The sequence below is a fragment of the Camelus bactrianus genome, chromosome 6, assembly GCF_048773025.1.
Source record: "Camelus bactrianus isolate YW-2024 breed Bactrian camel chromosome 6, ASM4877302v1, whole genome shotgun sequence".
In the NCBI taxonomy this organism is placed as follows: Eukaryota; Metazoa; Chordata; class Mammalia; order Artiodactyla; family Camelidae; genus Camelus; species Camelus bactrianus.
The window spans coordinates 68,559,636-68,587,354 of record NC_133544.1 but is presented as its reverse complement, the minus strand read 5'-3'; the positions used below and the strand labels follow the sequence as shown (position 1 = coordinate 68,587,354).

Below are 27,719 nucleotides of genomic sequence, written 5' to 3'. Positions count from 1 at the left end.
ACATACAACTGGCTCACTGAACCTAGACTGTTTCATTTTGTCCAGGACTAGTATGTCGTGGCTTCCAGCTCCAAGGGTCCCTTGACATCAGTATGTGAGTTTCTAGGAGCTGTTAATTGAGATGAATCTATTTGCATCAATAATTTATTGCATGCTAGAGAGTATCAATTTCAGTCCAGCTTCCGTACTTACGTTTATTACTACTTTATACCTTGCGATGATCCCATGTGTCAGTTATCATCCCACTTTAGGAAACAGATCTCCTTAGTCACACAGCTAGTATATGTTTGCCTTGTTTCAAAATACATGGTCTTTACATTGCATGTAGATTGCCTTAATCTGAAAGACTATGTTATGGCACCCAAAAATAGGTATCCTTCCATCCTCATTTTTTACTTCCATACATAATTGTCAGTGAGAAAAGTACAAGAATGAATATGACTTAGGGAAGTGCAAGGGAGGATTCCAATCACATTTTAAAGCTATCAACCCTAGACACAGCTCTTAGTCTTATTTCTTTTTGGTACAAGATTGAACAGTCTCTTCTTCCCATGTGATCTAGTCTTCTTGGCTCTTATTTCTTTTTCCCCAGACATGATAAACCTCCAACCTTGAACTCTTCTCCTCTCTGTTATACAGAGAAATTTACCTGGATCAAAATTATATCCCCAAATATAATTCATTTAAACCAAAGACCTGACCATGATCAGACCCTACTAGTCTTAGAAAACAAATTGGAAGTTATCATGCTCTTTAAAAGTCTCAGGCTCATCATGGAAGTGTCTCAACAAGCATGGACACTTCCTTTCAAAGAATCCCCAGATCAACTACTAAGAAAATAAAATATTCTGTGTGTTGCTTGTGTTATAGTTCCTTCCATGTTCAATAGACAATAAGAATTCACTAAATTTATGGTGGTAATCATTTCATGATGTATGCAAGTCAAATCATTATGCTGTACACCTTAAATTTATATAATGTTGTATGTCAGTTACATTTCAAGTTGGAAAAAATGAGAAAGAAAAATGTTAAACTTATACATGTCAATTATATCTCAATGAAGCTGGAAAAAAAGACTAGGTAAGAATGAGCAGCGAGACAGGAGATGGTCTGTTATTAGTACTCTTGCTTTTGATATCCAATCAAAAGGTAATTTAACTTTTTTTCTTTGTAATTTTAACACCATCTTTATTTCACAAGCTGTTGTGAGGGTCAAAATACATTTTCTTTGAAAACTATTCTGAAAGGTATAACGTACTACACAAATGTAAATGAAATTTACTATTCTAACAGATTCATTTTAAAATAAATCAGGGTATTAAGCAGATGATTCATATAAAAATTGACTCTCTGGGTCTAAAAAGAGATCAGTGTTTAATCATTTAGTGAATAAATACATACAGGTTAAGTCGAGTGTGCATGCAGGTTAACATCACTAGCTTATAGAAAAAAGTATGAAGTAATATCCAACTTCTTTATTGTGGCATAAAGTGTCCTTCTGAGTTTGAACGCTGCCTCATTTTTCCCCCCAGCTTTGAGTTAACTGGCACATAACATTGTATAAGTTTAATGCATACAATGCATGGATTTGATATATTTGAATATTGCACAATATGACTATTGCATTAGCTAACATCTTCATCATGTCCCATAATTACCATTTCCTTATGTGCTGAGACTTTTGAGATCTGCTCTCTTAGCAAATTTCAAGTATATAATATGGTATTGCTAACTATAATCATCACACTGTATATTAGATCCCCAGAACTTACTGATCTTATAACCAGTATCCTTTGTCCAACACCTTCCTATTTCTCCCACTTCAATGCCCTAAGTAGTTACCATTCTGTTTGAGTTTGGTTTTTGTAGATTCACGTATAAGTGGTATTATACAGTATTAGTCTTTCTCTGACTTATTTCACTCAGCAGAATGTCATCAAGGTCCACATCGACGTGTTGTTGCAAACGGCAGGATTCTTTTTCTTTCTCATGGCTGAAAAATAGTATTTTAGTGTGTGTGTGTGTGTGTGTGTGTGTGTGTGTGTGTGTGTGTGTGTGTATAAAACACATTTTCTTTATTCATTCATCCATCAATGAACACTTAGGTTGTTTCCATGTCTTGGCTATTATGAATACTGCAATGAATGAGGAGTGCAAGATCTCTCTTTGAGGTCATGTTTTCATTTCCTTTGGATATATACTCAGAAGTGGAATTGCTGGATCATATGATAGTTGTTTTTTAAATTTTTGAGTTACCTCCATGCTGTTCTCCATAGTGGCTGCACTAATTTATTGACCAACAGTGCACAAGGGTTCCCTTTTTCTACTTCCTTGCCAACCCTTGTTATCTCTGGTCTTGTTGTTGAGATCCATCCTAACAAGCATGAGGTGATACCTCATACTGCTTCTGATGTGCACTTCCCCAATTATTAGTGATGTCCAGCATCTACTTATGTACCTGTTGGCCTTTTGTATATCTTCATTTTCTATTGCCTTTAAGTTTCACTTCTTCTGTCCCTCCACACACATCACACCTACCTTCCTAAATACCCTATTTTTTCTTATCTTCATGTCTTTGCACATGCTGTCTCCCAAGCCTGGGATTTCCTTTGAGTTGTTTGATGAACTCCATTCTTCCTTTAAGACCAAAATCTGACTTCCCTAGGCAAAATGAATGTGTAGTTCTCACTATTCTTGCAGAGTTTTGCATGCAAATCCACTGTACTGTCTACTCCTACTAACAATTGTATGCACTGTATCTGATTTTTGCTAAGCAATTTATTAGGTACTTTACATTGAATATTTCAAATTCTCATGATTAAAATGCAATCGTTTGTTGATTTGTTATTTTGAGTTAATGACAACTAACATTGTTAGTTTCAGTTTGTATTCCAGCAAATGTCACATGTCAGCTTTTGAGCGAATTAACATACTGAAAACCTGGTTTGTGGTAGCACGATACTTGCCACTAGGATAGAGTAAATGTCAGCCACTGTCTTTAAGGGGGTCACCACCTAGTGAGGAGGCAGGCATTAAACCAACAAGTGAAGTTAGAAAGGCTTAACATCAGGCAGGAGAAGCCTGACACTGCCTACAAGTACATGTAAGAAAGTGGCCATTATCCACTACCAGATGAAAACAGGAAATCCCCCAACAGGGAAAAAGCTCAATAAAGCAGGACATTATTTCCCTGCTACAGAGAAGTGAAATATACCACGCCCATGTAACCAAAAATTTAGGTCACGTTGCAAACTTTGGGTTGCTTTGTAAAATGATGAGGAATGCTATGAGGTCATAGAGCAGCTGACAAAAATTTACCAAAAATCTATCTTGTCAGTAGCTTCTCTAGATCCCAGAGCTCAAGTAGGAAAAGTCACCATTCTGCTCTGAAGCTTCCATCTGCCTTCCAAATGGGAAATGCAAACATGAATGACATGTTTGGGACAAGTATGATCACTTGATTTTCCTTCTTTAGAGGGCTTTTCTCTTATTGCTTAGCTGCAAATCTATGTTAGGTTTTAACTTAGAGACTATGAAACAGCAGACATTTCTTCCTGTTTCCAACTCCAAAAGAAGTCATCTGATACAATGAAAACTGAGTATGAGAAGTAACCACAACACAATCTTTTTCCAAATCATAATCTATTAATAGATCCAAATTAATGGGACTTTACTATATGAAGTGTTAACAGTGTTACATATGGGGAAAATACATCAAAATACATAATACCAAATATGTCACCATTTTAATTACATTTAATGTAATTAACAAGGCTTTATATAAATTAGCATATAACATCTAAAATGTTATTGAGGAAAATTGTAGTACCACTAGGAAGTTGTCACTGGGAGATGAGACATATAAACATCTTTTAAAATATCAAAGCCATGGAGACAAGCGTTTGTCTACAGTGCTTTGTTTTGTTCTGTTCAATTGGCTGGTGGATAGGAGAGGAAGAAAAAGTCTTGGGAGAAATGTACTACAATTCTAGTATATGTTGTATTTGATACATTATTCTTTAAGAATATACTAAGGTTAAACATGTTAATACACGTTACTCTGCACAAAACTGATGTAAGTTTGAGCCTAATGTGAAGTGACTAATACAGTGCTTGGTAAAAAGTGGATAGGCAAGCATACAACGGTTAGTAGCACGAGGAGTCAGAACAGTAGACGCATGTGCAGAACTCTGCAGAAATGGAGAAGACCATGCAGTTCGCTTTACCTAGAGGAGTCAGATTTGCGTCATAAAGGACGACTGGGAGTTCATCAAACAGCCCAGAAAGGCTTGGGAGAGGGCATGTGCAAAGGCCTGGAGATAAAGTATACAGGACTGGGTGTAAGGAGGGGTGAGACTTGGAAAGGAGGCAGAGGCCAAAGTCTAAAGGAATTTTTATGCCATAGGAAGACATTTAGATATTATTTTATTCAGATTTTTTCCTGTAAGCCAGTGGTTTCCGTTCTGTACAAGATTTATCTGGGGAGATTTTAAAAGAATACTTACGTTTGGCTCCCTCACAATATACACAAACATATAGCCAGACTTTGCAAATAAAAATATAAAATACCCAGTTAAATCAGAATTTTAGATAAACAATTTTTTAAAAAGTATGTCCAGTATTTAGAACATACCTACAATAAAAGTATTTGTTTACCTGAAATTCAAATTTAACTGGGTGTCTTGTGTTTTTTTCTGGGAAAACTGCCCCCATAGAAAAATCAAACCAGAATCTGAGGTGAGCCCTGGCCACCAGTGGCTCCCCAGGTGATTTTCATGTGGGCAGGATAACAACCACTGGTCTAAGTGATGAACAGTCAAAGAATTTCAAACAAGGGAGTAACACGTTGAGAAAGATCACCCGGAAGAACACTCTGACCATTTTGTGGAGCAGAGACTAAAGAAAGGGAGAGGCTGGCGGCAGGGAGTCTGTCAAGAGTTATTGCAGGCATCTGGTTAAGAGATGGAGTTGGCTTGAACTAAAGCAGTGGTAGCAGACACAGAGAAAGATTAAGATTCTCGACCAGTGACAGGATGCGTTAACTAAGAGCTTGTGGGAAGACAGGGCACAATAGGAGCAGAGGCTGACCACGCAGCCCTGCTAGGGTCACCGTGCCTTAGCTCCTCCTCTTCCCTCCCTCCCTCCCTTTTCCGTGTGGGTTTGAGCACAGCTGCGTTGGATTATCTAGGTGACCTTCGACAAGGTACTCCATACTTCCTCCATAAAATGGTGAAGGGGTAATAGTAACCTATTTTGGAACATTATTTGTAAGGATTAAATGAAATACTACATTTAAAATCCTCATAATTCTGCCAGGCATGCTAACCACTCAATATATTTTGGCGAATATTACTATGTGTTTGTAATTATGAATTTAAGCATCCTGATTCTGATTGCTCTTTTCTTCACATTCTCACCCTAGTTCTCCCCCATTTCTGGCTTCTTACTCCTTTTTGTTCCTTTTATTCTCCTTCAAAATAATGACTTTTTGAATCCTGGAGGGTCAGGAGTTACCTATTGAGGAACTAATTTCCTGAGGCCAGTTTAAAGTCCTTTAAGCAATGACAAGATAGAATCAGGCTAAATATGGCAACTATAAGTAATTCTGAGACTAAATGACTGTAGAATAGTTTAGGGAATCATCAGATTATTTCATTATTCCACTCTTTAGATAACCAGGGTCACAGCACCACAGGTTCCAAGAATGTCAGAGTGGAAAGGGCCTTTAAAATGTACAGATCTACTGTGATAATATATAAATCAATACAACAGCTGTACTTAGGCACAAGCTTTTGTGCTTAATTCTTTTAGCCTGCAAAGATCTTACTCTACCATCCAGTGTTCAAGAGAGGCTGTAGGTAGAGAAATCAAGAGGGCAAGCTCTTCCTTGATTAGACCCTGGGTCGAAAATAATATAAATAATAAAAGTCACTTTGGGGGCATTTTTGGAAAATGGCACATGGACTGGATAGTGGATGAAATTACTGAACTAGTGTTTATTTTTATGGTATGGTGATGGCACTGTGGTTAAATGGAAGAATGTTCTTAGTTTTAGAAGTATCACAATGACTAACTTTCAGATGGTTTAGTCATGTAAAATAAATAGAAATATATTCATAAGTGTGTGTGTATATATATACACGTATGTGTTTGTGCAGTGCGAAGAGAGAAGAAAACGAATTGCCAGAACTGGTGAATCTAGCTGAAGGTTATGTGTTTAATACACACTACTTTTTAAAAGAAAGTGATTTAAAAAGAAAGAAAAAGTAATATTAAGTGTTAAAGCAGCAGCAAGGAAATTTTAAAAAACAGAATAAAGGACTATTGTTTCCAGAAAAAAATAGGGAGGAGCAGGCTCTGGAATCAGACCAGGTTCCAATCCTAGTTGGCAACATTAGACAAGTTAGAAAACTTCCCTAAACCTCAGTTTTCTCATCTATAGAAAGAGGTTAATAATTCTAAGAGTACCTACTTGTTATTCACTGTCATCATTGTAATAATTGAATAATAAAGATGAAGTGCTTAACCCCAGGGCCTGGCATGAGCCAAGAGCCCAGCTGGAGCTCTCCCTGCAGGATAATCTCAGAGGACGTGGGACTAAAATCAGTAAAATGCTTGATTCAATCTATGATTTCTTCCAGATCACTTTTTTCTTCAACTTTTTTAATTGACCTGTCTGCAAGAAACTGGGACATCAGTAAGAAGCTGGACCACTCCTCTGTGAGAGACGTAAGTACAAACAGAAAGCCCTTTACTGTAGTGTAGGTAGCAGCTTAAAGGTGGCATTCCCCCTTGCTGTCATCTCTAAAGCCCGCCATAAACAAATCATAAAAAATGTGCTTGGAAATTTCAGCTCCACGGTAATAGCTGAAACAAAGGCAGAAAATTGCAGCTCTCTGTGTAATAACTAAGCCTCTCGTTATGTGCTGCTGTATTAAATATAAAACATTTTCATTTCCTTTGTATAGGAAATTCAATAGGACCTGAAAAGGGGGTCAACCAAGTACTGTGACTCCCACAATAAAATGTGAGTGGTGCTAATATTCCTTTTCCAACTCTCGAGTGGCTGCAAATAATCAAACAGATAAAATGTAGCTTTCATAAAACTCGAGGTTTGGTGGAGAATTAGCATGAGACTTGTGCTTGCTACTTGCTAATGGAAGGTTGGCCAAGAGCTCAGATTTATGCCACGAAATTTAAATGGTTTTCTCCTGAGGTTTTCTTCACAATATCATTGTATGCGGCTGAGTTAGCTTATTGGCCCTTTTGTATGGGGATTGTTTTTGGAGGAGTGGGGAGTGTGGGGGGTAGGGGTAAGGGTAACCTATTTCTTTAAGAAACCCAGCACTTATGGGGCCCTGGGGAATTTTAAAGCAGGGAATTTGGAAGAGTAACACATGCAAGAGTCTCCAAATGGTGAGGCAGAATCAACAACATTTACAAAATTACGTTGGGGGGAAAAATCACATGGTAAGATCACAGTTCTTTTGTTGGGGTGTTTATAACATAACACATGGCTTCATCTCACCAGGCTTCTGAAATTAGAATGATATTGCTAGAAGATTTTTATGGATCAGGCTTTGAATTTGCATGCAAGTTTGCAGGGAATTTTGTGCAAAGATTGAAACCTCAAATTGAATTCAGACCCAGGTATCTTAGCAGCCAGGAAAGGTTATTCATGGTGTGTCCAATACAATGTCACTAACTAACTTAGAAACAGGAGGTCACAGATAGAAGTTAAGGAGGGAGGTTAGGCCTATAAGCAATTCAAGCAGAATTTAATTACAAAAAGGGTAGCTGAATAATGGCACTCATAGCTAAAGGCAGCAATAGATGCAGGAATTGTAAATTAGCTCAAGGAAGCCGAGAGAAAAGGGAATCAAAAAGAAAAGCAAATCAACTTTCTTAAAAATATCCTAGGGTTAACTGAGCAAGCCTCAGTGGATCAGAGTCAAGGCTGTATCCTTTCAACAACCCTGTGCTTTGAAAAAGACACCTAAACAGCAGTTCATTGATTTCCACAAAGGCCAAAGACCTGTGTCATCCACCCAATTGAATTCTTTTGTGCTGTACATGTGCTTACCCTATACTGTCTGTCCCCGTACAATTTTATCTCCCCGTGTATACATTTCTCACACCCTGAGTAGGACACAATTACTCCATTCTTGCCAACATGCACTATATAATCACCTTGGGAACTGACATTTCTTCTTGCCCTTGCAATACACAAGAGGAATTAAAGGTCCATGTCCTTGGTGTCTTTCATATTTTATTCCTTCTGTGCATTTCCAGGGTCATAGCTAAATGCAAGAAAGAATTCATCTCAAGCTGGAACTTAAGAAACAAAGTGCACATCCAATAATAATTATGCTGTTTTTAAAATGACTATATTCCTGGACAGGGAAATAAAAAGCAGCAAGGCCAACATTAAAATGCCAAAATAGCAGAGGATGCCTGTGAGATGGAGCTTACAATGGGACTGCCAGAAAGCTTGAGCTAACATTAGAAGCATGTGAAAGTTGGCAACCCAGGCTCACGTGGAGCTAAAGAAACAGTATTTTTGTATATTCCAGTTCCTGTTGGTTCTGATCCCTTGAATGTTGCTTGGGGTATTACACTCCCAATTCCAAACAAATTTCAGCTAAACCTCAAAATATTTTCAGCTATGAGAAACCAAACATCATTTTTCCTAAGCATAGTGTCAGCTTAAATTTCAGTAAAGATTTAAGAATCTACCTAGAAACACTGAGGTGTTAACAAAGGCCTAGGAAAAAACTAACCATTCTGATGTCTAATTTATAATGGGTTGGTTTCTAATTTTTAATGGTTTTGCTTTATGTTACATATAAATGCTTTATTTTTTTTTGATTTTATATTTTTAAGTATTTTCACTCCTATTGCCCTGCACCTCTTCACTTGGCATGAAATGCTTTTGAGTCAGGCTGCTTATTTTTAAAAAAATAACCCAATTGACATTTATTGGGCAGGTGGTAGCCAGGCATCTCCTCTGTAGGGAGAGAAAATGATTTTAGGTGTTTTCCCTGCTCTCCTGCCTCTGACTAAGTGAATTTCAACCCCTGATCCAAATCACAAAGGTCATCCATTAGCAGAAAGCAGAAACTAATTTGGCTTTCCCTGGCACCTTTCATACTTAGTGATTGTCTAATAGTTTGCATAGTGATCAGGTGGAGCCTTGGAGAATGGTTTGTATGCAGGATGCACATTAGAATTTCGCCACGTTCTAAGGGCCGACTTATATCACAGCTTTAGGCACAAGGATCTATTGAGAGGGTGGCTGTTAATTTATTAACTGATGTGCTTTATACTTAACTCTTTTTTTGAAAACGGGATCTCAAATAACTATTTTACTCTATTATCATAAAGTAGCTCCACAAGTCAATTTATGGTGCATTTTTTTCCCCTTTTTGTCACACTATTTTCTCTCCTCTGTCATTAGGTCAACAACTTATCACTTCAAAATAGTAGGCCTAGGAAAGACATTTCACAGTTTTAAACCAATATTTGATTGGCATCATGGTTCCTGTGACATCCTGGATATAGATGGGATGTGTGGGGTGGATTTACCCTCCGCCTTCCAATGGCTTCTCTTATAGAAAAACAGAACAAATTAAGCAAACCTAGAAGAATAAATACGGGTGAAGAATCTGCTGATGCAGCCCTCCATGAAGAATTGCATTACTTCTTTTTAGATTTCTGCTTAGAAGACAAAGAAATCTATATGAGCCCTTGCCTGCCTGCATCTTTCCTTCAAGGTCTTAAAAAAGAGTATATATATAAAATACACAATGCAATCACTTTGACATTATTCCAGAGAAATACTTTTTTATTCTCACCTATTGATTTATAACTTCTTACTTTTCTTATGCTCATCAAAACTTCTCACTTCTAACCCAAGAGCTAGGGAACCAGAATCAGGACTGTCCTGAGTGTCACTGCGTGGTCATCCTAAGGAGCCCCTGAACACTTCTGTCAATATTTATTGATGAGATCCACAGGCCCTCTGAATGATCCCACTCTGGAGGGGCAGAAGCCAATGGCACGTTGAGCAGAGAAGGCGGTGGTCCTGCTGTAGGCCAGAGCTGGTCAGGCAGCAGTGGGATGCTCAGAGGCCATTGACAAAACGTCAGGCATTTCAAATTTCTGACTAGCTCTCTAATGCCATGCTAAGCAGAAACATGACTGCTTCCTCCAAGGAACTGACAGACACACAGACACACAAACACACAGAAATAAACAGATTCTGTCTTTTTTTTTTCTCCCCCCCATTGTTCACTCTCGCTTTTTCTCTGTCTCACTTGCACGTACGCACACACACACACACACACACACACACACACACACACACAAATAGTCTACAGGGAAATTAAATGGTGCCAACGAAACAGTGTACTGAGAAAGTTCTTGGATAAATTAACAACGCAATTACATTACATGACATGCCACAAGATGGATGAGGAAAACTTGGCTGGTATTATGTTCTGTTTTCAAATTGCAATTTATTTGAGGGTTTTAATGGATGCCTTATTAAAACATCTCGGCCCTGGTCAGGTTTCAGCATATGTCACAGTGGCCTGTGATTGATGACACCCTCTGCTGCTTCTCTTGCACATTTGCAGGGAATTTAAGCAAAGAGGGAATGAGCTGAGGCCCGGCTTTGTATTGATCGTGTGGAGGTGCGCTGCCTGGGAGCACAGTCTAATAACATTCTCTTAGCTGAACTGATTCACATGAAGGCATTTATTACAAGAACTAAAATGTTATATTGCTCAGAATAAAAGAATATTGTACAAACAAAAGAGTTAGCACTGAGAGGGGGAGACAGAGAGAGCCTATGGCATGCTACGAAACCAGACCTTGTTATCTTTCAGAGGCCACATTTCCAAGCGTGGATGGAAAAAAATGAATAAAGCTATGCTTAAAAGGTAAAATGTTGTGAGTGTTATTTTTGTGTGTTTCCACCAGTTCTGTCCATAACAGCTGAATTTCATGAGAAAGTATGCCAGGTGAGGGCTGAGAGGCAAGCGGCCTTAAAGTCATTGGGAAAATAAGTATCAAAATGGATCTTAGGACATTACTTGCAGCACCATCCAAAATCTCTTGTTTTGTATAGTGCCACAAATATATATACAAATATATGCTGTAGTTAGTTTTTTGACAAGCTCCCATCAAAACAGCGAGAGCTATTTATACCTAAGGAATAAATGTACTCCCATCCAAACAATAGAAATTTGATATATTTCTGTCATGTTTTAATTCTAAGTGTTCCGTTTGAAATTTTATTGCTTGAATTTTATAAGCCCTTATGTTTATTGTCAAGAAAATCATATTTCATACTGCTTGATCAAAAAGTATGATTTCAGTTGTATATATGTCATGTACATGTGTATATCTAGTCATAGAAAAAAGACTAGAAGGATACAAAATAAAAGGGCAACCCAGCTATCACTAGGAAAATAAATAATGCTTGTGATGTCTTTGTTGCACTTTTCTGTAGCTTAATTTTCTGCAATAAACATTACTTTTAAAATCAAAATAAAAAAGCATTTCAAAGACATTTTAACACCTTGATTTATAAAAGAGTAATTAGAGAAATAGATATCCTTTGAAAGAGCCTAGAAAAAATATAATCAAGGAAAAGGATTCATTTCTGCAGTAATATTTGAGCCTTTCTTAGTTAGCAGAATCTATGCACTGAAAATTTAAATGAAAAAGAATCAGTTAACAGTTGAGACAGAATGAAAATGTCCCAATGCAATACAAAAAAAAAAAAAAGTTTAAAAAAGCTAAAAATAAGGAGAGAATTTTCTGAGCATGTTGAGGTTTGTCAATCTCAGTCCAAAGGATTTTTTTTTTTTTTTTGCTTGACCTGCTATGATTGCTATTATTTGAACTGCCACATTTATTATTTTGTTAGCCTTTGAGGGCCTATAAAAATCTCACCTAACTGTATTGGAGTCACATAACGTCACAGCCAAAGCCAAAGAAGGTGAGAAAATGGCCAACAGCTCTTCTTGAAATGGAAGGGAAAAAATAGTTAAAGAATGAACAAACAGCAGAAACCAAGAACACTCAGGAAAGCCAGCTTTATGAGTCTCCCAAGAAACGGATACAGAAAACATTTTTTAAATGTTGACAGAAATTGTTAAGTTGTAAAAATGGATTTCCTAGCATTGTCAGTTGAATGTACCTTCTAATGTACAAAATACCAAATTTATAGTCTTGAACAGATTGTGATAGCTTTGGTGGAGTTTGCTGTGCAAGAAAAGGGAAATGTTACTTAACCTCCAAGGTCTCTTTTTCTCTTGGATTTTAGAATTCATAGCCCTCTTCTGTCTTCCATGGCTCCTCATCTTTTGTGACTGAATACCTATCTGTATATCAAAAGGGAATAACTTTCTTTTACCATGGAAGTGGTTACATAATATCAGAAACTCTGGGTTCCTTTGTTCTAGAATGAAGACCAATTCTCTGAGTTTGGAGAATTACTTTATTGAACTTCAAGTCAATGAAAATTTATTGAGCATCATCTGTCTATGAAGCAGTGTGCCTGGCAATAGCACCATGATTCTTTGCCTCTTTGTGGGGATAGCCAGCTTTAAGAGCCAAGATCTTCTCACTATAAATTGCATACAAGCACACATGCCACAGTTTAGCTATCAACCTCAGGCTAGAACTGAAACAATAAAATGACAATGAACTACTGTCCTTAAAGTGGTAAAAACAAACATTTATCAATAATTATGCAGCTCAGCCTGTGAGAAGAGCTATGGGTGGGAAAAATTAATGTGCTGTATCTTTTAGGATAATTCACATATTATATATGGATTTTACACTAAGTTTCCAATAGCATAAAGCAGGTGATGAGCTCAGTGCAGATGTGAAAGGAGAGCAACAGCACAGGGGAAATGTTAGAACAACATCGGGGGGCACTGAGATAGTGAAATTTGCAGGAGCAGAGTGCCCCTGATGGCATGGGGAACAGAATGTAGAAACATGGAACAAAGGAGAAAAACAGACACAAAAAAGTACAAGAGAATACAGGAATAAAGAGGAATGCTATGTACACCTTAAACTAATACAATATTCTATGTTAATTACATTCAATTAAACAGAAAAGAAATCCTGCTTAGGACACAAAGTCTTCAAATATTGTAATTATTCTTTGAACAACTTTTAGACTGAGCTGCATACAATATATGTAAAAAGTAAGTGAGAAATGGATACTCAGATTCCTACCCAGAGGTGGCTAAGTTAATATCATCATCTACTTCATAATAGGTTCTATGAACCATTCTCTGGTAAGGAATATTTGATAAACCAAACTAAATAAATATGCATATGATTCACTCATAACTTCTAAGTAAATCCATGTAAATATTTTCATGGTGGTTTTGTGTTATTCTCAAGTAATCCCTTTGCATTTTCAAAGTCCCAATTCAAGAGCTGATGTTATTTGGGGTTTTTGGTTGCATTAGTGACTAATTTTGGCTAAATTAGTAAAAGGCAATTTCTTGGAAAACTGTTCAGAAGCTCAGAGAATCGATGAGAGGTTGGGTAACAGAGAATGCGGACAGACAGATCAGCTGAGGACTTTCTGGGTCTGGATGGCCTCATCCCCATGTCCAATGGTAATTTTTCAAAGAAGCCACTGGTTCAAGAGTCTCTCTTCATAATCCTCGCCTAGGCTTTTTCACATCGTGGAAGGCTTCTAAAAGGAGCAAGCAAGAGAGGGTAACCTAATGGATGAGAACTTTTCAAGACTCTTACTTGCATCGTATTTACTTATGCCCTATTGGCCAAAGTAAGTCACTTGGTCAAGCCCAGAGTCAGTGTGGAGGAGAGACACAACTACATGGGTACAAGAAGGTGTAATTCATTGGGAGCCATTACTGGAGCTGGTTATATATTTAGCTTCTGGCTTCCATAGTAGAAGGGAAGTACATGGGATTTTCTTCCCACCAAGCTTATTTACAATAAATGAATGGAATAAAAGGGAATAAGGGAGATAAAAAGAAAATTAATAATGAGAAGCAAAACAAATGAAAATGACCACCATGGAACCCTCGTTAGATTTTTGAAATGAAATTCACTGAATCCAGATAGACACTATTTTATTCTTTGGAAAATTCTGGGCTGTGGATAGATCTCATCCATAAAGGATACATGATTTTCCTAAATGACCAGTTCCCCATTACAATACATGAGAACTTTCCAGACTAGCCGAGAAAACTATGAATTACAATCTTAATCTTTTTTTTTTTTTGAACAACCATAATAAATACTCCTCAACTGATTTAGGTTACATCTGTTCACATTTAAATTCTTGTGTCTAAATGAAAAATAATAGAAGCCAAATATGAAATGTATATTTTGCAAGAATCTCACTGCTCTAGAAACTTGTTATCTTATGTGTCACACACTTTCTTTCAGTTTGGTTGGTAAATAACAGCTACTGTACATAACCACATCACTAAAAGTGCATAGAGAAATGAAAATAAGTGGGTATTTTCTGGCATTTTAGTGCACAAATATAACCTCTTAACCTGCAGCATCCAAAGGTTAAGTCTCAAAACCGAGTCCATTAACCTTTCTAAATGGTTGTGATATTAAAAACTGACTCTTAATAGCTATGGGTCATCATCTAATGCAATAACCATCAGCAATAAAGAATTATGGATTAAGAACATTATCTATCTATAAAATGGTCATTTATGACACTCTTGCACAGACCATCTCTAAAATGCACAGATACCCATGGCCAAGAGTTCAGACCTAATAATATACATTATGCTTTTATTAGTATAGTTTAGTCAGTTTTTAAGAAAAAAATCATTACGTTTATAGAAGGTCCAGGGTGTTTACTTCAAACACAAAACTAACAAAGAAAAAAACCTTCAGAATTCCCTTTCATGGAGCTATAACTCAGCCAGGGGGAACTAATTAACTCAGACGGTCAAATAAAAAAGAAAACATGTTTTAAATTGTCTAGTGGCTGTGCCACAGGACAAATTTGGACTCATCTACATAGCTGAGGAGCAACCACTTACATGAAAGCTTCTGTGGCTTATTATTTAGAAAACTATTTGAATTGAGCTTTACTTTTTGTTTTTATTATTATTTAGGCAATTAATGCAATATATGCTTATGCAATAGTTTCTACAGACCATCAACAAGAATGTGATATGCTTGAATTCTATAGATATGAATGAAAAAAACTTTGACTTAACAGGGACCTAACCTCAGTCAATATTCTTAAAGACCAGAAGTGCCACAAAATGCAATCTTACTTCTGCAAAAATAAAACTATAAAAATAACCTGTTAGTTTTCTTTTCTAAACATTTACTGTATTACCCTGTGTTTTGTCTTCAGCCATACAAAAGCAAGAGGCAATGTATTCAGAGCTGAAATTACATCAGACTTTGTTCTAAGGAGGAGAAAGACAAAGATACAGGAAAAAAATAGACAGGGATTAACTCATGGTGCTTTGCATCTCGCTAATCTTTTTAAAAAGTCTCTGAGAACACTTTTTGTGTTTTCCTGTGTTACTTGAAAATTGTTTAGAATTCTCCCTCTACATTTATATCATCACTAGAACCGTGGGACTTCTGTATACAGGATTAATGGCCCTTATCCATATCATTCAATTTTAAAATCCAAAGTAACAATGAAGTAAGAATAATGCCAGTGTTCAGAAAAACAAGGTTAGATTCATTAATGGAGATCTGCTGTTTATGCTAGATTTTTCAAAAAAGTTTAAAAACATATTTACATATTCTCCATCTCAAGGAGCAATAAAACAGGTTATCTTTAATGACTCTTAATTCTTTCTGAAAGTTGGGTTTTTTTTTTTTTTTTTTTTTTTTTCCTACTGCTTCTGGCAATCAAAGTTCTTATGAGGAGTTTGGAACCTGAGCCTGCTGTAAAGAGGCAATAACCTCTTGGTCAGTGAAGATCTTTATCTCTATGGTCTAACTCAGATCATCTGGGCCACACACTTTCATCCCAGAGTCCTTTAAGATCACTGTCACCAACACTTCACGACCCCCTGGGCTAGGATAACCAATACCTGATCCAGTATTAATATGTAATGTGTAAAGCTCAAAAAATTGTCAAATTAAATTGCTAAAGAGAACCTCTTTTGTACTCCCCTGCTCGTATTCACTCCTAACTTATTGTCCCCAATCTCAGGTCAAGACTATTTCAGACCAATGCCAAAGAACTCGAGAAATTCTACAGGGTTGAATTAGGAAGTCACATGCCGTATTTATATTGTTAGGTTAATAGAAAAATAATCCCTAAGACCCAGTGACTATAATAACCATAGAAACAAAACTTTTGATTTTTACTTCCTCTTATAGAAGCCTAAGTGTTTATCTGGCATGCCAGACTATAAGCTCCTTGCAAGAGGGATTTATAGCTTATTAACGTTTGCATCCAAGATGTCCAAAACAGAAATCATAGCTTCATGCTTGATATTTACAAGTTGATAATAACAAATATTGAGCATCGTATAGTTGAATGTTCAGTGCATTTCAGAGTCTAAGCTCTTAAAAGTATTTTCAAATTGTATTCTCAATAGAGCAACCAAGTACAAACAGAGTTGAAGCAGATAGATTTCTTTTGGTAAATTTCCTTAGAATCTGTCCTGTAACGTGGTTAGTTTGCCAGATTGCTTTCACCACAAGATGTTAAAACAACACAATAATCAACCAAACTATGTTAACCAGAGTCCCTGAAGGCACATATTTTATGAAGTAAGTAGAAGCAATGCAATTTCACAATAAGTCTAACATCATTTTAAATTCTGTTGTCAGCAATTCTAATTCTCAAAAGTGTTTCGTGTATTCTCTCTTTATACAAATATCTAGACTTTATTTCTGTTGTTATCCTTGTAACTTGTAATAACCCATTGGGGTTTCAGATCTATGTTCCTGTTATTTTTTTTTTCTATTTCTGCTTCATCCTCTTCTTCTCTTTCACACTTCCTCTTATTCTTCTCCCATTCCCCCTCCACACTCTTTTGATTGTTGAAAAAAACATAAATGATAGTATGGTAGCTATCCCATTTTTCCATATTTTATTTCCTCAAATGCTGGGCATCTAACAAGTTGTATTCCAACCACTGTGAGCTGGATCATTAACCAGGCACTGATACAGAGGGAAAGTATAGGAAGTATCACCCTATAGCACCATGCATGTCAATCATTTTGAGTAATTTTACAGAGGAGTATTCAAAATAGTCACCTCCATAGGCTACTTACTTATTCTAACGATAACACATACCACTAAAAACAAAAAATTGGAACTTCTCTGAAGTTGTCTTCAGGGACTATGATGTTTTATTCAATATTCATTTAGAAATATAAATTTGAGCATTTTTTATTTAAAAATGGTTCAGAGAATAAACTAGATAAACAGCAGCTTTTTGGACTTCACCATAAGTCAGAAGTTTTTCATATAGAAATATTTTTAAAGTTAAGGCTTCTTTCAAATAGAAATATGGTTCTGCTTAGATAATCTGGCAGGACTTGCCTTTTCTTGGTGGAAGGGCTAAGTTTCTACATGTTTTAAGGAACCAGATGGCTATTGACAGTCATATCCACCCAAAAAGGAGCTGTCTTTGTGATCCTTTTATGGCTGGAAGATAGAATTCTAAGAAAAGGTAGGAAATAAAGATTATGGGGATCTTTCCCACTGGGAAACTCCTAAGAGCATTCAATTATGGGAATGATAACAACATGGAACTATAACAGAGAACACGAGCCCTTTCCCTCTGCTTCCAGTTGGATCTCCTAAAAAAGTAATACATATCAGTGCATCACAGTTCACTGATCCCAGCAGAACCTGCCTGATTTGCCAAGGACAGAGGCCCAGAAGTTCATGTAGAGTCGTATTCACCTTTCTGACTTGTTTACTGCTTTGCTTTCTTCACTTCTATTATTCCTCACTCCCTAACACAGCACATAGCACATGAAGGCATTCATTTAATACTTGCTAAGAAGACGAAAGAAGGAATAGATGGTAAACTTTAGCAAATCGTCCACTTGTCCTCTCTCCACAGATGCAAGGGGAAAGGGAGTTGGATACGCCTTAGGATAGTAGACTCTCAAATGAAATATCCAGAATACATTGATATTCCGCCTATCTTTTCCACTCTCCAAACTATTTTTCAACCACTGAGATTCTGGGAGTTCACCTTTATTTGGACTTTGGCATAAAACTACCCATTTTCCTAGGGAAAATAATTTCTCTGCTCCATCCTCAACTTCTCAGCTCATGTTAAATGTATATATTCCATTCCCTTTACCAGCGGATGGTCTGGGGGTAGATATGCAACCAAGTTGTAGAGAAAATATATATTATGTGTGAAAGGAAATATTCTAGAGACACTCCTAGGAAAGATTTCTTTCTTTAACAAAAGTACACAAGATACAGGCAGTTGCATTTTCTCCCTCTGGTATTGGTGTATGGAGATGTGATGCCTGGAGTTAAGCAGCCGTCTTGAGACCAACAGGGATACCAGGTGGTATGTTGAGGATGACAGAGTGGGAGGAGGAATAGGATCTGGATCCTCAGTGATGCCATTAAGCTGCTGGATTACCCAATCCTGGGACACCATACCTTCAGACTTATTAGGACATTTTTTTTCCCCCAAAATCCCATACTCTATGGGATATTTTGAGTTTTCTGATGAATTGCAACCTAAAACATCCTAACATTCCTCAAAATGAGTTTTAAAAAAAACACAAAACACTCCTTGCTCTGCACATCTGAACCTAGGAATCTAGTTTCATTTGCTACAGAGGCTGATCCTATGAGGCCCTTGAACTTCCTAGGGCTGCTTGGAAAGAAGTTTAAGGAATCATCTGAAAATCTTTACCCTTGCTCTAACAGAGCTGGGATCTAGAAACATTAAGTCATGGAAAGAAATTCCTCTCCTCATTTTAGTTTTCTCTCTGCTTTTCATTTTGCTGCTTTAATTTCTTAAATCACTGAAATTACTTATTCTCTATAGCTATAAAAAGGCAAGATAGCAAAGTAGTTTGAAGCATAGGTTCTGCAGTCAAAGGTCCTTGCTCAAATCTCACGATCTTCTTTACCTTGAGCAAATTATACAGCACATGTAACAATCAGGGCCTCTGTTTCCCATCTGTAAATGGATGCAATGGAACCTGATGGCAGTAAACTTATTTTATACTCACTAAAACCTCTGTTAAATTTTCCTTGACAGACAGACTGCCAACATACAGACTTTGGGATGTTCAGGACAATCCAGATAGAGGATTACAGGCTTAGGAAGAATAATTCTGCATGGAAACATACTGACTTATTTGGGGCCTCATTAAGAATTCTGAGCAGAATCTTGCATCTTTTGAAGGAGACAGGAGAAATAAGCCCTCTCTCCAGCAGGAGTGCTGATGGAGAGCTTCTTCACCTTTGTACTGGGAAGGACACTACTGATGAGCCAAGGTGAGACGAGAGGACCAAGTTGAATATCACCCAGAACCTCCCCTAAAGGGTGTGTGTTTCATGTGATGTCTGTGAAGAGGAATGGAAATAAGAACGTTTTGTATATACTTTAAGAAGCAGCGAGAAATATTGAAAGCTCTGCCTTTTCATTTATTTTCAGCTCACCTTTCACTTTTTTCTCAGGTCAAATAGTTGCAGCACTGAAGATCTGACCATAAAATACACAAAAGAATGGCAGAGGAGAAACTCTTCTCTCAACATAAGCTTAAGCACCCAGGATAGTGTCAGAGCTTACAAAAAATTAAACAAAGGACGAACACTGCTGTACATTCAGTGCCTCATTCAAGTGCTGGAACATTTGCAAGTGTTTATTTGAAAATATGTGTTCCTGGGCTTTCCCATCTCCAAATTCCAATTCTGCATCATTTAAATTCTAAACGTTATATAGATAATGCAATGTTTACATGCAGACTCCAAAAATCCACCTTTATGGTGCTGACACTATTTAAAGAAGCATTTTCTGGTAATGTGAAAACCTTGAATTTTTAAATTGTTTCCTTTAAGAATAATTGCCAGGTTTACCACTGTAAACGTTTTGGCAGGGCAATAAAGCTTTGTGACTTTACAGCCTTGTGCTTAAACAGTTATGCCATGACATTTGGTGACCATTAGGCACACTTAAACTGATAGATTCCCTGCATTTGGCCCACTCCCACCCCACACTCACCAAGAGTTTAAAAAAAACAACCCTCAGAACCTTAGGACAATTTTTGAAGATTTCCATTGTTCCCTGAGTCCTCATCTCATTAAGTATTCAACTTCTTAGGTATTTACCTCTTCCATCCTTGGAAGAAGTAATGGAAATAATCATATTGGGGGATTAATTCCAGGGGTATGAGACAGTCATAAGCGGATAAGAAGCCACAAAAAAACTGATAGCACCTTTCAAACTCTTAAGAGTAAACCCTTAAGATTTTTCACTGTACCAATTATTATTTGGCATATAAGAGCATCTGTACCTTTTACAATTAATTAAATTCCCCATTTCACTGGGGAAAAACAGTTACATGTTTTGATATCTGCCTGTACCTTAAAGTAGCCTTTGAGGAGTGCTGTGTTAAATAGAAGTACAAAACCAAGCCCATGTGTTTTCTGACCTTACGGGAATTTGATATCTAACTAAGCATAGACATGCATTAAATCATATTCTTGTCCAAATCTCCAAATCTCTTGAATTAAGAAGCTGCTTCAGGAAGGTTTTTTTTCTTTTAACACTTTGTCTACACGGTAAACAAACCTCAGACAAAAGGATGGGGTCTTGCTCAGGGGAAAATTGTTAAAATATAGCTCAGCAGAAGCACTACAGAAACCCAGTATTTGCCTAACAGATTTTACACAAGCCTCCAATGCAAGGTCTACATTGTACCTCTCCACTTACCCTTCTATGTGATTTGATTTGGATGTATGTAGACTGTCTAAGATTTTTACGTGTCCCTTTATTTTTCTGATCATCTCTAAACTGTGCCCTTAAAAATAATAGCCTTTTAGAATCTCCAGAAGACTAAAATTTATCTTTCTCACCTTATGTTCATTTTCTTCCGAAACACACACTATCTTGTAGGTTTCTTTACATAAAAAAGTCACCAGCCACTTTTAAATACAAAACAAACATAGTTTACCCTAATAGAGTTATTACAAAAAGCATATCCATACTATGTGGATAGCTAATAAAGGAATGTACCCACAAGATATTTTGCCTGCCCAAGAACGCCAAGACCTCCAATATTTTTTTTCTGAATTCTGTTAAACTAATTCTGTGTGATAGGAAAATATGTCCTCCACATGCTGGTGAATTAAAATTCAGCTTTCAGTGAATAAGATTAATTGCCTCTTCAGACAAAGCTGGATTTGCGCTCCTATTAGAAAAAGGGGAGTGGGGGGGGGAAGCAAGGGGCAGGGTGCCAGCTAGACTGCAGTATTCAGTTACACGTGAAATGATTTGTAATTCTGAGTAATCGCTTAGGACAAGCCCTTGCACCATTTTATCTATACATGACTCTAGGCCAAAGTCAATACTCATAGTAAAATAATGAGATGAAGCTAACTGAGCCCTTTTATTAATGCTCCAAGGAGCAAATCTGATGCTTGAGTTTTTCCCATTGAAAGTATCCACTTCTTCCTAAAAAATGAACAAGTGGGTCAGGATGCCCAGTAGCAGCCAGGGTACCTTGTGCTTCAGGAAAATCATAAATAACCGGTCCTTCCCACCTCCCTCTTTCTGTTTTGCACCAGACTTCACCCGGCTGCAGGTGAAAGCACATGAATTTTGCATTACTTCTAGGCTCATTAAAGAGATCTGATTCTCTCCTAATAGTTCTCCCTGACTTAGGCGGCATCACACACACACACAAAGCATGATGGACCTTAACAGAAACAATGCACGGTACTTTTGCTTTCTCTCCCTCATCAGTCTTATAAAGAAAATCCACTGTTCTAGCAAATGCACAGCTTGGTGACAGAGTCAGCATGCAACTGCTAGGAAAATGAGATGGATAACCAGCTGTCCCAGTTTCCTGGAGATGGGGCATGGGAAGAGAGAGGGTGTGGGGAAGGAGGGGGATGGGGAAATCCTTCATTGTAGCCCTCAAATTTCGCTTTCCACCTGTGTCACCACGGGTCAGGTAATCAATCTGACAATTAGCATTAAATGGCTCCCTCACTAAGTTATGAGCAGTGTATTACTCTTTTCTGTGCTTGCTAAAGGCCTCAAGAGCTACTAGGAAATTTTTTTTTTAAAAAACATCATTAATATTGTTTTCTAAAACTTGGAGAAATAATCTAACTTATGTGATGGGTAAAGCTATCTTTTACTGGAAAAACCCAATAGAATATTTTCACTCTCCACATAAAAAAATATCTGAACCAACGTTTACTTATTAAGGCAAAATCTCCATAAGTGTGTGCTTCAAAATAAGGCAACATAGGTAAAATAGAAAAGGTATAAAAGTACCTGAATTCAAACTCCAGATTTGTCTCTTACTAGGTTGGTGACTCTTGTAAGTCGCTTGATATCTCTGAACCCAGTCTTCTCATCTGTAAAAGGAGGATTACACATTTACAAGCCAATTGTGAAGAGTAATGCTTAGTTCAACATCTAACACATAAACATAATTACTCACATTCCTCCTTCGGATTATTCATGTTGCAGGGGGTGTGAAATAGTGATATAAACAGACCACAGAGAGATTTCAATTAAGTTACTCCTTCTAACATTTCTCTGATTAGGACTTTCTGTAGATGACCTAAATAGCTTTTTTGGATTCCATTTCCATTAGTGTGCTCATTGTTAGAGATACCAACAAACATGAAATTTCCCTCCAAAAAGTCTGTATGAATTGCCAGTCAGATAATCAGTCATGAATCCCAGAGAAGTTGCTAAAAGTTTCAAGTACCTATATATTGAGCACATACGGAATTCAAATTCCGTTTTTCCAGGCTGTAACGGAGTGTTGCATGCAGGTGGAACTTGGAATGGTGTTTTTAAAAAATGATTTCCGGAAATACAGTTCCTTTAACTAAAGAGCTCACTCCGTCCTGGGAGAAAATTTCAGTCTAACGAGGACTCAATGTACATCACACACACACATTCACTTGAACACACACAAAGCAACTTGCCAGACATACAGGGAAAAGAGCCTTTAGGTAGAAGTAAAGCACATAGGAAGTCTCCAACACGTAAGAAAGTTTGGATTTAGTGGAGGGACTGCAAAAAGTTTGGCGTACCTGAAGGGCAGGGAGTAAGCCGAGCACAGAGTGAAGGCACAGACAGAACTGAGGGAAAGAAGGAGAAACGCCAGGGTCATGTGGTATTTATCAGCAATTCTGAAGTGTTTGCACCTGACATGGAGCCAGACACTCAAATTTTAGGGTGAAAAAGAATCACATGGGGAGCTTGTTAAACATACAGAGTCTAGGTCCTACTGCCATCAATGCTAATTAAGAAATCCTGGGGTGATTCCCGAGACTCTGCTGTCTAACAAGCTCTCCAGGTGATTCTGATGGAAGGTGATACACAAGACTCACTTTGAGAAACTGCTGCAGTGTTTGAGGAGTTGTTAGGAATTTAGCAGAGAAGCGATGTAATCAGATATAGGGCATAAGAAGATAAATAGTTCCTGGAGGGAAATCGGGGGACACTACGACAAGGAAGATGTGCATAATCCAATCAGAAAACTTTTTCAATGAGGCATTAGGGCAATAATGAGACCACTGAACTAAGTACCTTTAAATAAGAATATAGGGAAGAGATGCAAAACTTTAGCAGCTGATGGCTTACTGCTTGGAAAATCGAAGAATCTAGCACGACTTCATTTTCTGTTCTGCTGCAGATGATTATGTTTACTGAAACAGATTATTTAGGGATATGAGTAATTTAAGGGATATGCATTAAATTTTGGATATATCAGGTTTAGTGAAGTGGTTAAAAGCATGGACTTTGGGGTCAGAGAAGGCAGGTTTGAAGCCTAATTTTGCCACTTAATTTCTACATGGCATGAACTAGGTGTTTACCTCTCTGGTCTAAGAGTAGGGAAAAAAATTAGGAATTTTGTTGAGTAAATCAGTTAATGTAAGAAAAGACCTTAGCACAGTGCCTGGAAAACTGATTAATAAATGTTAATAATATTAATAATTATTAATTTTAATGTCATCATCATTAGCTAGCTGGAAATATTCCACAGACAGATGAAGGTATACGGATGGTTGTTTAAACTATTACAGATAAGATCATCCAGAGAGAGAGAAACATGTGAAGAAAAAAGGACTAATAGAATCTAGCAGAATACAGATACTTTAGTTGATAGATGAACTTGATAAAGCTGAGGAATAGTCATACAGAAAGAAAGCAGAAGATATAGATCAAGGGTCTACAGCAGGTTAAGACAGAGGAAGTTGTCAACAGTGTCACATGATTCAGAAAGGTTAGGTAAGATAAAAGTCAAAAAATGTCCATTGTATTTGACAAATGGGAAGATGATGGTGACCTTAACTAGAACGGTTTCAATGACTGGGTCAAAAGTCGCTTCTTAGGAAGAGGAAGAGTGAATGGGAGCTCAGGGAATAATTAAACTGATTGTGTAGAAGGGGAAACAATGTGGCAGCAAGGTGGAAAAGGTAGGGTTTTCTTTCTTATATGTGGAAGGGACATGAGCACATTTGAAGCTGAAATGACCCTGTGCAGAGGAAGAATCATTGATGGAGGAGAGTCTAAGAGGTGATGGAAAAGGATGAAATAGAAAAACAAACTCATGAGTAGGTCCTAGCCTTGGACAGTAAGGAGAAACATCTTTCCTTGGCTCTGAAAGGAAGGAGCTAAATAAATGATCAAAATTCTGGAAGCCTGATGGGGTAGTATATAAAGGTGAGTGTATTCCTGCCAGAGAATATCAAATTTCTCTCTCAAATTGGAGTAAAATCTCTGGTGAAAGTGAAGAGACTACACTGAGAGGCAGGTTGGGCACTAGAGGAGAGAGCTATGAATTCAAAATAAAAAACAAGGGGCAGGGAGTTCACCAAGGACCGTAGAAGCCACCAGGCAGCGCTGAGGCACATAATAAGTCTGTAAGCTTATTTGTTTTTCTCTAGGTCTCTTCAAAGCTTGAGTGGCTGTAAGATCAAAGAAGATGGATTGTGGGCTACATTTAATTTAAATTTTACAGAGCAGTTGTGGTAGAAGAACAAAACAGTAAAAAGATGGTGTTGGAGACAACAGAATTCAAGTAACAGACCAAATTTCAGTAGAGAAGAAAGTGAAGGCGGAGAGAAGCGGACAGCAGACTTAGTACTCAGAGCAGTTAGTGGCTCAGTGAGGTGGAGGAATAGGCAAAGAGAAATACAGAAATAAGGAAAATGGAAAGACAGAATTGAAGGATTAGAGTATAAATTAGGGGCAGATCATTTCCGAGGTGCAGTAGCCTCAGATGTAGATAAAAGCGTGTGTATGGTCATGGACAGGGCTGACTTTCAAACCATTTCCTGACCCGTCTAGATAGGTCAGGCTGCCCCTGAAGCTGGAGCAGTGTCTTGGTGTTCCTCAGAATCAGGAAATCTTCCCTTTAGTGGCTGGACTGTGGAGAATTCTGGAGAGGTCCCACACGAGTGGAGGTGCATGGCAGAGGGGGAGCGAGCGTCTGAGTGGAAAGCTTTTAGCATCCAGTACACACGTATTTAACTATTTAAACAGCCAGGGTGCACTGATTGAACACTGCTTCTAGCCATGAACTAAGTGACTGAAGAGGAGGGAAGATGAAGCCCATCAGAGTAGAAGAAGTTATGGAAAGATGCTGAATGTGTCATCCACGTGAATGTGGACGTCTTCCTGGATGATGACTACAACTGATAGGTGGAAATATCTAGGGGAGTGCTTACTTTTTAATGAATGCAGGCCAGTGCCCTGGTGATTGGTAGAAAATATCCCCAAGGAAAAGATGAAAACAGTATAATCTAATGCATAGTGATCCCCCAAAAGACAGCAATTTCCAAATAAATGAATGAAATCAATGATCTGTAAGTGACAACTTGAAATTTAGGAGGTTGACTTCTATTCTGCTTAGGAATGGGAATTGGGAGGAACTATACATGGTGCTTGATTTTGTTTTTACTTTTCCTTCTCCTCTAAATGCGTGGACCCAAATCTGAGGTTTACTTTCTGCCTCTTGGCCTGGAATATCTGGTTATTTTCCCTCTCAACTCCCAGATCATGTAACTTTCAACTCCCGGCTTCTGTCTGTGTAGGTAGACATTGTCATTACTGTCATTATTCTTTGTCACTCCAGATAAAGCAAATGTGAACATGTTTATCTGATTGTCATTAGGAGACTTTCTACTTGCCTTTTGTCTACCATGGGGCCATTTAAGCAGAGGCTGGGCTGGGGCTCGGGGGTGACCATCAGACCCCTAGAATCCCAGCCCCATGTGACTCTTTCCCTTGCAGTTTTCCTTCTTTCTTTTCTTCCTTCCTCTCATCCTAACTTCCTACTTCCTTTTGTCTCATTCTCTTATTATTATTTCCTCCCTGCTTCTTGTTTAAATCTAAAGTTGTTCTCAGATATTGTGAAGCCACCCAGCTGGCCCCTCTCCCTCATCTCCAAACCTAGAATCTCTTAAAGTAAATAAAAATCGATTTGTTTGGACATTGGGGTATCCAAATCTATTTGTATCATTAGTTTGCCTTTGTGTCTTATAAACCCAAACTAGTTATTTACTTCCCAAGTTTGGGCAATGGTCTCTGATAAACTGTCTCCCTCAGTTTCCCCATGTGGAAAAAATACCCATCACAGGCCGCATCGTTCTTCTGAAACTGATAACAGATTTAATAATTTAAGCTACTGTGTTAAAAAGGAACTATATTTTTAAAGTCAAAATAAAGCTGGTGTGACAGTAAAATTGGCATTATTAAAAAGATGTTATTCAAGTGTCTAAGATGTATGCTAATATAAGTGGTTAAAATAATTTAAAATGAGTTTTTATTGTAAATTAGAATATATAAACGTTCAAATCCTACCTCTGAGTGAAAATTGACCCATTTGAAGGATATCCTTGTTTAGCAAATATCTATTTTTCTGCAACTAAAGATAAAAGAAAGTATTTGTATTTGAGCTTGTGTATAGCTAAAAATATGTAAATTTGATACATAGAAATATAGTTAGTAAAAAGTGAGCCTTTTCTATAGTAAATTAAAAAATAATAACTTTTGATATTCCATTTAAACATATGTTATTAGAAAAAGAGAATCTCAAAACCCTGGGTGCCTTTTTTTTTCCTTCTTCTTCATCTTTGAGTAAATCGGGCAGGAAACCTCAACATTTTATTTGACTATTTAAGAGTTCCCTTTGGAGTGGAAGTAGATACAGCTTGCTATCACTATGTATAAATAAATAATTTGAAGGTTTTCTGTGTCCAGATAAAATTCTAAAATCTGATAAGTGGGTTTCATTTTATCTCTTGTTATTTTAGTGGTGGGAAGCCTAGTTTTTTTTTCTTTCCCTCAATGGCCTGTAGTCCTCCCAAGATTGCTCCCCCCGGGCTCTCCTGTGGCTTGAAAGATGTATTTTGGATCTCATCAGCCCTTTTAATCTGACTGCCATTCTGCATTTTGAGCTCTGCTCCTCAGTCCTCTCATAAATCGGGCAGTGTGGCATCACCTCCCTTTTCCCTCCACCTCCTAAAA

At 37.5% G+C, this 27,719-nt stretch overlaps 1 long non-coding RNA gene across 2 annotated transcripts in view; it reads right to left on the bottom strand.

Moving 5' to 3' along the window:
* LOC105076878 (uncharacterized) overlaps positions 1 to 27,719 on the bottom strand; it is a 487,483-nt gene that overhangs the window by 85,449 nt on the left and 374,315 nt on the right. For both annotated transcript variants that reach the window (XR_012507612.1, XR_006728364.2), the window contains exon 5: positions 22,503 to 22,585. This is a non-coding gene — a long non-coding RNA (uncharacterized LOC105076878). The remainder of the gene's footprint in view (positions 1 to 22,502; positions 22,586 to 27,719) is intronic.